We start from the raw sequence: 13,518 nt of genomic DNA on the forward strand, positions 1-13,518 counted from the left end.
GGTCGATAATTTGAAGGATCTAACTTATTTCCTTTTTTGAATAGTGGAGCTATGTTTGCAGTTAACCATTTGTTTGGTATAACACCACTATAAAATGACATTTTAAAAATCAGTGATAAAGGATGAGAAAGTGATTTTAAACATTCTTTGAGAATACGAGGATGAACTTTGTCAACACCGGTTGTTTTAATAATATTAAGGTTTACTAACTGATATTCAATATCAGTGTCATTAAAACTTGGATCGCTACAATAAAAATTACATTTTGAAGGAAAAGTTACAGGGTCTAATACCTCATCTTTTAAAAATACTGAAACAAAATACTCATTTAAACAATTTGCAATATCTACTTCTTTTGTTATAATTGAACCATCAAAGGTTTTGAGAGCTTTAATTGAATCTTTTATAACTATTTTACTATTTAAATATGCATAAAAACTTTTAGGGTTGTTCTTTGAGTTTTTAGTCAGATTTAATTCAAAAGCTCTTATATCTTTATTGACTCTTTTTTTACATTTTTGTTCAATGTTTTATAGTTATTTACCATGTCAGTTTGTTTAAATCTTGAATGCCTGCATTTGTACCATAACCTTTTCTTTAACTTAACCATTTTTCGAAGTTCTTTAGTCATCCATGGAGCATATTTTTTACTTGTATCGTAACTAATAATTGAAATAAATTTACCACATCTAGTATGATATATATTTAGCCATTTTTTATAACCTTGACTAGCATTTAAATCTTTAAACTCATTTTCCCAATCAAAACTTGTAAAATATTTTGAAAGTTCTTCATAATTTCCTTTAATATATAATTATTTTGTTTTTATTTTTTGTTTTCGATCAAAATTGTTGTTTTCATAAGAATATTTGAAATTCAATATATAGTATCCATGTTCAATTCCATCTAGGGGAGGTAAGCGATTCAAAGAAAAAATCCGATTTCTATTTTCTGTGAGGACCAAGTCTAATAAATTTACGTCAAACCCAAAGCTAACTTAAAATGTTGGCAACAAGACATTTTGATATATGAAGCAATTGCTTAAAAATTCTATAAATTCTATGGTAATCAAATCTGAATCATTTTCAAGTTTACATAAACCATCATTAAACTATTTTATATTTGAAAAATTGAAATCTCCACAGATTAGAATTCCCATGTATTTATCATTTTTCCAAGCTTTATAAGCATGTCGAATAGATTTGGTTATTTTCTGGTAACTTGATATATCACCTGCACCTGTTCTATATATACCTCCACCTAATATTTTCCAGACCAATCTCAACTGAACACTATACTTGTTTGATGGCATTATCAACTAAACAGTTTTCAGTCACAGAATAAGATTTTATTGTATTTTTTATGTATATACAAACTCCTCTACCTTTAATATGTCCACGATCTTTTCTATACAAGTTAAAACCTTCAATATTTGTTGCTGATTTATCTGTCCACCAGGTTTTACAAAGCATTATAATTTGCGTCTGATTACAAGCTGTTTCGTAAATTAACACATCAAATTTGTTATTCAGTGATGTGGCGTTTGTATAAAAACAGTTTAAAAAGTTACTACTCAGATGCACTACTTTACTATTAATATTTGAATCAACAAGCATTGTTTTAATGTTCAGTGAATCATGTGGTTTGCAAACAGAAAAATTATCATTGGAATTCATACATTGATTTAAATTTTTTTTATTCTTTTGGTTTATTTTTTGACTAATTTGATCTGTTGTTTTGGTTTTATTCCATTAAAAATTTTTTTTTGAAGGGTGGGGTGTCATTTAATGTTAACGTAATTTTTTAGGGTGGTATCTGTAAGTTCGACGAGTTGTTGACAAGGGGGAAGGAGAGGTAAAAACTGCCACAAAAATGTTGACGTAAATAATGGACAGCCCCAAATATATTTATTAATTAATAAATAAATTTTGGTTTTTGTCAAAAGCACAAAAAAAAAATATAAAAAAATGTAAGAGAAAAAAAGAGAGAAAAAAAAAGGCTGAAAAATTATTCTTAAAAGTTATTTGAATAGAACAAAGAGATTAGAAAATATTAGGTGTACGCTGTTGTTGGCGGTAATCACTGATCTCTATAATAATTGGATAGCGCATCTCCTAATAAAATTCTGAAACTTTTGAAGCCAAAAGACGCCATATTGGAAAGCCCCAAAATTTATAATGCGCGTAGTTGCGTTAGACTCATATGCGCTTAAAACACTGATTTCACTTGATAAATAAAAAATGCAAAAATTTTAGAGATGCATTGTGATTATTAGAAACCGAGTAAATCTGGTGTTATATGTTCAGATTATTTCAGGAGATTGACATAAATAAAACTGATCAGAATTATATATATATATATATATATATATATATATATATATATATATATATATATATATATATATATATATATATATATATATATATATATATATATATATATATATATATATATATATATATATATATATATATATATATATATATATATATATATATATATATATATATATATATTATTATTATAATAGCATGCAAGTGTATATCAGTATGCACCTTTTGATACTTAATTGCCCTCTGCAAAATGCCTTAGGTTTGTAACATTTGCAAGGCAAACAACTTACAAGCTTGCTGTATGAATTGTTAGTTAGGCAATATGATTGTAACACAACCTAAAAGTTGCTTAGGCAATATATAGTAAATCTTTATATTTACTTTTAATAATTTTGTTCTGGCGAGTATATATGTATAGAGGGAATGATAAAGACAGAGAATCAATTATAATAGATGAGTGTTTTTCAAGCTATATGTAGTTAAATGAGAAGCTGGAAATTAGCAACTAAGAAATTTACGTAACAGAATCTTAAGCGTACAACAAAAATTTTGTGAAATGATAAAAGAAATAGTTACCAAGTTTAACAAATATAACACAATTTCGCTTAACTGTCAAAAAATACTTTCAAGACATTTTTGTAAGGACCACGAGACATTTTCACAATTTCTGAACATTTGTATAGAAATTGCTCTATCATCTCGGACAAAATAATCATTGAATAACTTGTGAAAGCATTGAATAAAAAAATAAACATTGAATATAAAGGTTTTATGTGGTAGGGAAAAGTAAAAAAGTATGTACACTAAGACAAAAAATTGTTTACCTTTTATTTTGGTCTCTTATGTCGGTTATTTGTTTTCACAAGAAACATTTTTAAGATACATTAGTTATACAACTAATATTTATCAGTATAAAACTGATAGATGTTAGCTGAATTATAATTATTTTACTGATTTAAAGTCATTATTTAAACTCAAAAGAAACCATGTCTGTTTTCATTTATACCATAATTATCTTTAGATCTTTCTCGTATACTACAAATGCCACTGAAATAGAAGAAAAACAGCTAACATGTATGCGATGCTATTAAGTTCTCTAGTCTAAAAGTGAACAAAAACACTTAGCTCTTTAATCTAAAACTGAAGATAACTAGTTATCAGCAAATATCTAGAGTTTTTTTAAAGATAGAGATGGCTTTTTCGAACCTTCACAAAGTCTAATCAAAGTTAGCAAAGCAACAAAACAATAATTTGTTATTAAGTGATATCAATCTCAATTAAGTATTGCATAGTTGATGATATTACTACTTCAGTTGTGGAAGAAATCAATATATCCTCAGAGTTTCAAAAATTAGAAAATCATTTACAAAGATGTTTGATACAATGTTTTTATCATGTTTTATACTTAAAAGTTACTTTCCGGTTGCTGTTGTTTAGTAAGGTCGCATCAAATTGTAAAAATAAACATCCAAAAGTAACCAATATCAATTTGATTTTCAGCAAAGTTTTATTTAGAATATCATAAATTCAATAAATGTAACAAGTTCATAGAAACCAATACAAATTTTATTATTTCTTAATAGCGCAATTTATTTTCATCGTTAATGTTTTTCGTATTTTTTTATTCCTTTTTACAATTTTTACACCTTCAAACATTTTAAATATAATAATATGATTGAAATATGTAACTTGGTCGAGTAGATATAAACGAAAGAAAAAGGCATATCTTCAAGCGCAATATCTGTATTTTTGGTATTCTGGGGCTTTCTTATATGGCGGCCGTACAAAAAATTGGATATTTGAGATACGCTATCCAGTTATTAGATAGTTTCCAAAATTACAACGGGGACGGAAAAGCCGACGATGATTCTATAATAATATATAACTGCACATGCGCAACTTAGTGGAAATCCCAAACTGAATTTTGTGTTTGTGCGACCGCACGTTTGTTCGTAGATACTAAACGACAAATTATTGTACGCAAGCGTAATTTGATTATAAAAATTTTTGGAGTTTTAAAATGGCTTCGGGCCTTCGCAACGACGTTATTTTTTAGTTGACGACCAATTTTTTATTAACCATAGCGTTTTATATCATTTTCTATGAAGTTTTTGGGCTAACAGTAGTATTTTGGTTACTTAATTTAGTTATAAAGTAAGTAAATTAAATAGAGAACATAATTTTATGAGTGATGCAGATTTACTTAAAAAAAATTTTTTCTTTGATTTGTTTATAAATTTGTTTATAGATTTGTAAGGCTTTTTACTTTTTTTTTGAGCGGCAAAACTTAAAACTTTTTATAATTTTGTTTATATAAATCTTTTATCTTTTTATTACTTTTAATTGATCTTAGCTCTCAATTTTTTTTCTTGTTCAAAAATCGCATCTCGCCATTGCCATAAAGTGACACCATTTTAGTTAATGATCTATGTAATGACTTTATGTAAAATAAACAATGTCTTTATGTAAAAAAGTCAACTAATTTTTTTTTTGTTTGTTTAAATTTTAAATATCATCTTTAATTTTGTATGCAGTTTATTATTGATTTATTATTTTAATTTAGTTAATGAATATAAACACTATTTAATAGATAAAGTTTAAGCTTGCTGGTTATTCAACATTAGAACAAAAATGAAAAAGTATTTCATGCTGTCAGATGAGATGTTCATTCGAATAAATTTTGCTATGTTATAATACAAGTAACAATATTATCAAAAGACTGACATCAACAACATTTCATTTAAGTATGATATTGAAACCTCATTATGATGAATGCTATTGTTGTCAACAAGTATTAAAACTCAGTAAAAGTCAAAATTTTGCAAAATAACTTAAACAAAATAAAAAGCCTATTGGTTGTCCTGTTATCGGTGAAAAAGTCTGGTAATTTTCAATGATTGCGTACATTAAGAAAAGCACCATGGCAGCACACGACTCAGAAATAGATATTGAAGAATTAAAAAATGAATTTAATCCTCATTTACAATTTTGTCAGTGTAATTTATGTAATAAAATACCAAAACAATCAGTAACTCTAAAAAATTACGATCATATTTATATTTATTTTTTTTAGTTTACAATTTTTAATCGTAATATAACAATATAACAATACATAAACTTGGTATCTGAAAGAAGATCCAAAAGATCTTGTCGCCAGAACCATATAAAATATATCAAACGTGTATATATAATATAATAAAAATACAATTGATTTAATAACTATTAACAATGTAGAATAAACAAGAACAGAAAATAATTTTACATTTCAAATATATTTATATATATTGTCAGTAGAAGGACTAAAGTTTTTTAATTTAGTTTTAAAAACAGAAAACGAAATTGACAAATCAAAATTTGGAACAAAAATTTTGTTCCATAAATACGGTGCTCATTAGTTTATGCAAAATTGATTAAACTTTGTTTGACAAAAGAGTTCAATTAATAAATTATTATTTCGTAAAGTATATTTGTTTATAGCTTTATGGGTAAAAAGATCTTTAAAAATTGGTTGTTCACTTTTACAACGAAACATAAAACATAAAATATTATAGACATTGAGTTCGTAAATGTTAAGTGCTTTAACGTTTTTAAACAAAATATTAGAATGAGAAAAACGATTTTCAAAACATATTAAACGCATTGAGTGTTTTGACGATGGTAGAGATTTCGTAACTTACTTCTCCAAACAATATTTGCATAATTAAATAGCTATGAATAAATGAGTAGTAGAGTTGAATTAAATTTTGTTTATTTAGATGGTATCTGACCTTATATAGAAGTCCTATACTTTTGGCCAATTAGTAGAAATAAAGTCGATATGATACTTCCATGTAATATTTTCATCAATATAAATGCCTAAAAATCTTGTGACCGACTCCTTTTTTATTTCAATTTTATCAATAAAAAGTTTAGGTAAATTATTTGGTAAAAAACTCGTTTTTGCGAGGGAGTGGAAAAGGATCCATTTTGTTTTGTCAATGTTTAAAGTTAACTTGTTGCACTTAAACCAGTTGGAGATGTGATTGAGTTCTTTATTCATATTTGAAAAAAGCTCATAAATGTCACTGTTTGACAGAAATAAATAAGTATCGTCCGCAAAAATGATACTCATAAGGTTAGAAGCTTTATTTAAATCATTTATATAGACTAAAAACAAAAGTGAGCCTAGAATAGAACCCTGTGAAACACCGCATTTTATGTCAACTAAATTTTCATTATGAAAATAACCTCCATAGAAAACAAATTGTTTTCTATTTGTCAAGTAACTTTTATACCATTTTAATAATTTACCATTAATTCCGTACAAATTTGAGTTTTTTAAGTAGAATTTTGTGATCAACCGTGTCGAATGCTTTTGATAGGTCAATGAAAATACCTAGTGTATATTGTGATCTACCAAATGAATTGGAGATTTCACGAATGAACTGTGTAATGGCTTGTTCAGTTGAACAACTTTTTTTAAAACCGAATTGATTTCTATTTAGAAGTTTATTTAGATTAAGGCAATTGTATGTTCTATTGTTTATAATTCTTTCTAAAATTTTCGAGAAGGTTGAAAGAACTGAGATAAGGCAATAATTACTAATATTTGATTTTTTTCCGTCTTTGTAAATTGGAGTAACTTTAGCTATTTTTAATTGGTCGGAGAATACACCTTGCTGTATAGATGCCCTGAACGCTTTATAAAGAATACATTTTAAATTTTCAAAGCAATCTATGTTGCCATTTATTTCGTCCACACCAGTGGCTTTGTTTCTTTTGAGAGATTTGTAAGCTCTCTCAAACTCACCAAAAGATAAGTCAGAATATAAATTATCTATAAAAAGCGAATTATTTATAGGCTCTAGGAAATTACTGAAAGTTTTTTCCGTAATCTTATTAGCTAATTTAGTTCCTATATCAAAAAACATTTATTAAACTCGTTTGCAATTTTGTTTGGTTCATATATATTTGTTTTATTTATTTTAATTACTTTAGGAAGGGAGTTTGAATTTGTTTTTTGTTTTCCTGTTATTTCTTTTAACGTTCTCCAAGTATTTTTTGAGTCGTTTTTAAATTTACTAATTAAATTTGAATAATAATTTTTTTTTAGTTTTTTACGAATTTTTTCAAATAAATGTTGGTAATTTTTATATTTTTGTTGGTTTTCATCTGATTTTGTTTTTAAATATTTTATAGTTTCTGTTTGATTTTAGAGGATTTTCTAAGTCCTGGACTATTCAAGATTTTTTTTTTGTTATTTGTTCACAAAGTGGAAAGTTTGCATTGTATATTGAGAAGAAAGTATCAAAGAACCTATTATATATTGTATTTGCGTCATCACTAAAGTTAATATGTTTCCAATGCAGAAGTGATAATTGATATTGAAAGGATTTTATATTGTTTTTGTTGAAGACACTTTTTTTTATTATATTTTGTCTTTCGGGGTTATTAGAGGATACATTATGAATTGTAAGAAAAATGGGGAAATGATCGGATATGTCGGTTTTTATAATTCCTTTTTGTAATTTCTTATTATAAATATCTGTTGTAAAAATATTATCAATCAACGTCGTTGAAGTTTTGGTTATTCTAGTAGGGCGATTAATTAAAGGAAGAGCTCCTGCCATAAATATTTCATCATAAAAACTTTTTACTTTTTTATCTTTGTTACAAATTAGACAGTTCATATTGAAATCTCCAATTATAAAAGTAATTTTGTTTTCTTTGCTACCTTTGTGAATGATATTACGCTGTAAAAAGAAACTAAGATTTTCAGACGCACCATCTGGTGGTCTATAACAGCAGCTTAATAGAATACTTTTTTTTTATTGTTTAGATTTCAATAGTTACGATTTCTTTATCACGGTCAGAAACGCACATATCATTCCTAATAGACTTGCAAACCATTGGTAAATAGAACAGGCGGCTGGCTCACAAGTTCAAGTGACTGGATAGCCAGCTAGCCACTAAAAACAAAACCAGCTGCGGCTGGCTTATAAAGAATGAGGCTGGCTAGCCGGCTGAAAGTGGAGAATATCCTCTCTTGTTTTTAGTTATTACTAAATTTACAACACACCCCTAAATTATTTCACAGCAAATTAATGTTTTCGTGTATAAAAATAATCATATTCATATTAGTTGGGTCCAGTAAACTTCTGCGATAATTAACAATCAATCCAGCAGTTGAAAATATGGATTCTACTGCTAAACTACTTGATGGAATACATAAATATTCATTCGCCAAACGTCCCAGATAGGGAAATTTTTTATCGTTATTTTTCCAAAACACCACAGGATCTTTTTCTTCTTCTTCTGTTGGCAGACAATTAACATAATTATTTACTTCCCTTGCTAGTGTTTGATGTTTACTTTGATCATGATTTGGTAGCGTAGTTTTTATTTCTAGAAGCAGTAATTTCTTCGCAGTTGGATGATTTTCTAAAACATAATGATTTTAATTGAACATCATAATGGTTTTAATTGAACAACATAATCATTTAATTGAACAACATTTTTGGTCAATTGAATGTTTGTTTAATATTTGATTAATTAAAATTAGTTTTATTATTTAACATTTTTATTTTATTTATATCATAACATTTTTATTTTATTTATATCATAACTTTTATTTATTTAGCTTACCATCTTATTTTATTTATTTAGCTTACCATCTTTTAGTAGTTTATTGTCATTTTTATCAATTGCATTGTTAATTGTTGAATTTGAATTTGAACTTTCTGTAAAACTTGATAAAGTCTCTAAGAGTATATCAGTTGATCATTATTTGGAAAGATGGATTTAACTGCTGGATCTAACAAACATGATAATTTGGCTGTTTTTGACAGTTTCAGACGCTGTTCTAATTTTGAGCTTCAAGCTAATTTAAGCTTTTTTATCACCGGTAAATCGTTAGAAGATACCTGGAGGAGTGATGCAACTTTATGCTTGACCAATGGCAAAATAGAGAGATAGCTACCCCCACTCACAACTTCTGTCAAGTTTTGAAATGGTTTAAGGAACTTTACAAGTTCGCTTAATAATATTAGATCAAATTCATCTAGACACAATTCTCTTTTTCCAATTTTTTTAAAAAGTTTTTTTACACCATTATATAACTGTTCAATAGACTCTGTCATAAAAAGTGCACTGTTCCATCGACTACATACTTGGAGTTTTTAAATTTTATGTTGTTTAGATTTGTATTTTGAGTTCTCTTCAAATAGATTATCATTTTTTTCATATTCATCCTCACTATCTACAATAACGGGATTGTTATTTGGGTTTAACTGATTCTCATTCGATATTAGTTTAATTGGGAATTGTTCATCAAGATTAACAAGTTCTTTTATTTCAGCAATTTTTCGTAATTTATTATAAACATCCACATCATCATTTGTACACAAAAATTCGTTAATTAGAACAGTAGATTTGAAGCTCAAACATGTAACAATATTTCAACATTTCTTGAGCAATTTTAAAACTTCTGAACATTTGTTAAGACCATCAGAAACCAGAAGTAAATTCAGCACATGAGCTAAGCAATGTTGTGGCTCTTCACAACCCAGTAGACTAGAAGTCTTCATCATATTTGCAGCACCATCGTGAACATTATGCAAATGTAACTCTCCATACTGCTTGCTAAACATATCTTTAATAACATTCTTCATAAAGTCTGCAATATTTTCTGCTGTGTAGTTTTCCAGTGGTGTACAAGCTAAAGTAAAAATTTTTCTATCCCATTCACTGGTTATTACTGAACACTTTACGCCTATATATGACAGTTTTTTGTATTTATCTGTCCAGTCATCAAAGAGTAAAGAAGCAGCAATATAATATTTTAAAACATCTTTGACACTGCTTTTGAGAGCTTTGAACATATCAATTAAAGCCCCGCATGCCAAAGATGAGCGTGATGGAGTGACTATACCTAAATTTTTTTCAAAAAAAATTTATAAAACCAGTTCTTTCAACAAGATTAAAAGATAGCAAATCGGTACAAAACCAAAGTGTAATGTCACGAGTAATATCAAATTTTGCTTTCGATGATGATCCGCTAACGCTGCACCAATTTTTTAAGATGTTGTTATTTTTTTCTTCAGTAGATACTTTATCAGTAATAATTTTGTGTACTAAAAACAAATGATTTTTCATGTTTCCACTTGATGTAGAACGTTTTACTGAATGAATTTTCGACAAATGGGCTTTTTATTATCTAATTTGGCTTTTTCAACTTCCAAACATGGTTTGCAATAATAATTGCTTTCATCGAGATTTTGACCATCTTCAGCTACTAATTCTCCATAATAATTCCAAACAAGTGAAGCACGTTTTTTTTTAAGGTGCTGCACAATCTTATCTTCAAATATTTTATTGATAAGTTTTCATTTAGTTCGCGACAAGATAATGATGTATTATTTATTGATCTTTTCATATTAAATCTCTAATTACCAAAAAGTAAATGTACCTGGAAGAAAAGGAAATTTCTTTTATATGCAGTTTGCTCCTAATGCGACGGTAAATAAGAAATATTTGTTATCAAATTATAAACCGAGTCAAACCATGGAAGTAAAAATTATTATATTGCCATGGTCAAACGAAAAATAAGCGCAAAAATGAAGTAAGCACAACAAAATTCATAAAAATCAGAGGGAAAAAAAAGGATTGAGCGAAGATTATAGTTTTAAAAAACAAAAACTGACCATTTTTCAGCTGTATTTTAGCGGCGGCTGCATTTTGAATAAAATAGCGGCTATTAGTGGCTATTAATAAAAACTGGCGGTAGTTGGATATTAACTAAATTGGCGGCAGTGGATTAATAGAGGCGACGGCTTCCAAGTCTAATTCCTAATGTTATGTACAATGTGTTCCTTAACGAAAATCAGAACTCCTCCACCACGTTTATTTGTTTGTCTTTCTAACAAAATTGTTTCAAAACCTGGAAGACGGAAAATAGAATTATTTTTAAACTCATTCGAAGAAATCCATGTTTCTGTTAAGCAAATTATATTAAAAATATTTTCAGTTTCATCTAAAAAATCACAAAACTTTTCAAAATTTTTATTTAGACTTCTAATAATAATGTGAAAGATTCTGATTTTTTGATTTTCAGTGCCGCTTTAAAGAAATTCTTTAAACTTTTTCTGCCTAATAGAAAATTTAAAGGTAAACAAACTCAATGAAACTTTATGTCCAAAATTGTAAAGAGCTTATATTACCTAAAATTTGGTGACCAAAACAAACTCTTTTTTAAATATGTTAGCTGTTGAGTGTAAATGTAAAAAAAAGTTCAATGTAATGAAAGAATATGGTTTAAATACTAATCTTTAATAAATGTCTGTATTGATAAATCTTCGTTTGCTTTAAATTTGGCTTTATCGTCATCATCTTTATTGGTTTCAGTATCATCGTCAACATCATACTTATTTAATAAGAGATTCTGCAATTTTCATTCCCATAGTGGATAATGATATTCCAAGAAGAATTGAAGATACTGCACTCTGTGCTCTTAAGCAAAAGATAGCTATAGATGATGGACAAGAACTTGAGTTAAAAAGTGGAGGATCTTAAGTAATGTTTTTTAATTTTAACTTTTAAATTTACTATAACTATAAAATAATGGCTATTTATATACAAAATGGTTACTACTTATGGCTATAAATATTCAAAATGGCAACTAAAAAACATTAATGATTTGATTAATACGAAGATAAAACCCTAATATACTTTTAACCACTGGCTTAATTGATTGCTTTGTCATCGAAAATAAAATTGGTTTTGCCAAGGTTCCAATCAAGGCAACCGGCAACCATTTTTAAATTGGAACAGTTTGATTCCGGAACGGCATGCTTTTTAAAAAAACAGCAACAGTTAAACCAACAAAAATCAATTGAAAATTATTTTTATCTTTAAATTGAAAATTTAAACAATTTAAAAACTTATATTAGGATTAAAATTGCTTGAACAAAATAAAATTCTACAATTTATACAGCATAAAATCTTAAACCACAATGGCGTTCAATTATTTTGTTAACTAAAAATCATTAAATAAGTTATTACTTTTGAAGCTTATGATTGTAAGAATTTATTTTAAAGTGCGCCTACACTATTTCTTAAACCCTTTCATTTTAATACTGATTAAGTAAGAAAAAAACGCTATAGTTTCAATAAAAGAAAACTTTAGACTATTTTATTATACCGCTGCAATGTCATGCATGCAGCAATTTATAAGATAAATGTATGTTATTTCTTGAATTTTAGACCCCATCGCATTAGCAACAAAAAACCGTATAGCCCAGTGTATAGCTTACCCAGTGCAATCAATAAAGTGTGAACACAAGATTAGACCACCTTAAAAAAAAAGGGGCAAAAAAGCTTTAAATTGATGGTACTCATGCATTTTTTGACGAATAACTTTTGAAATTTATTAAAAAACAGAAAAAATGACGTTTTATTAGAAAAATGTTTTATTAGAAAAATGTTTTATTAGAAAAATGTTTTATTAGAAATAAAGCTATAATGTATTTATTTTCCAAAATAAATGCAAGTGTTCTAGATAAGATGCTGCTCTAACTTTGGCAACCCTCTCCTACAAGTTTTCTTAATTTTATGTTCGCTTAACGCTACGAAGATAAAAATAAAAAAAGAATTCAAACCTGTGATGTAAACTTTTTTGCAAAATATGAAAAAGTAGGATGAGGTACGGATTTTCAGGAGATGAGTTTTAACCAATCCTATCTATTCTCATTGCTATGCAATAATTTAATATTGTTATATTATAATACAAAAAACATTACATTAAAAATAACAAAACACAAATGGATATTTAAATATCTTACAATTCTTAAAAGGTTTTTAACCAACATATTAAAAATTGTTTAAAAAGTTTTCTGAGAACCGTTAAATAAACAATCAATAATGATTCATCATGCAAATGCATGAATTTTAAAAAAGAAAATTTAAATATAAACAAAAGAATATAATTTTAACTATGAAACCAAATAAATATTTAAATACAAAATAAATATAAAATGTGCATTTACATAAAATTTACAAAATATACAAAATATATGCTATGATTTTAAAACAAACATACTTTTACTTTTTTTTTAATTAAACACTTTTTAAATTTTTTTTTTTATTGAAAAAACATTAACTCAACTTTTGACAATGACGATGAAACTAATAAAAATTGAAACAGATG

General features: G+C 27.0%; 1 protein-coding gene across 2 annotated transcripts in view; it reads right to left on the reverse strand.

Moving 5' to 3' along the window:
* Window positions 1-13,036: 13,036 nt before the first annotated feature.
* Window positions 13,037-13,518, reverse strand: part of LOC136071883 (uncharacterized) — a 51,817-nt gene continuing 51,335 nt past the window's right edge. For both annotated transcript variants that reach the window (XM_065797480.1, XM_065797479.1), the window contains one exon: window positions 13,037-13,518. This exon is cut by the window's right edge and continues 572 nt beyond it. The gene's annotated coding sequence lies outside the window, so the exon portion shown is untranslated.

This window comes from Hydra vulgaris, chromosome 05, assembly GCF_038396675.1.
Source record: "Hydra vulgaris chromosome 05, alternate assembly HydraT2T_AEP".
Taxonomy (NCBI): domain Eukaryota; kingdom Metazoa; phylum Cnidaria; class Hydrozoa; order Anthoathecata; family Hydridae; genus Hydra; species Hydra vulgaris.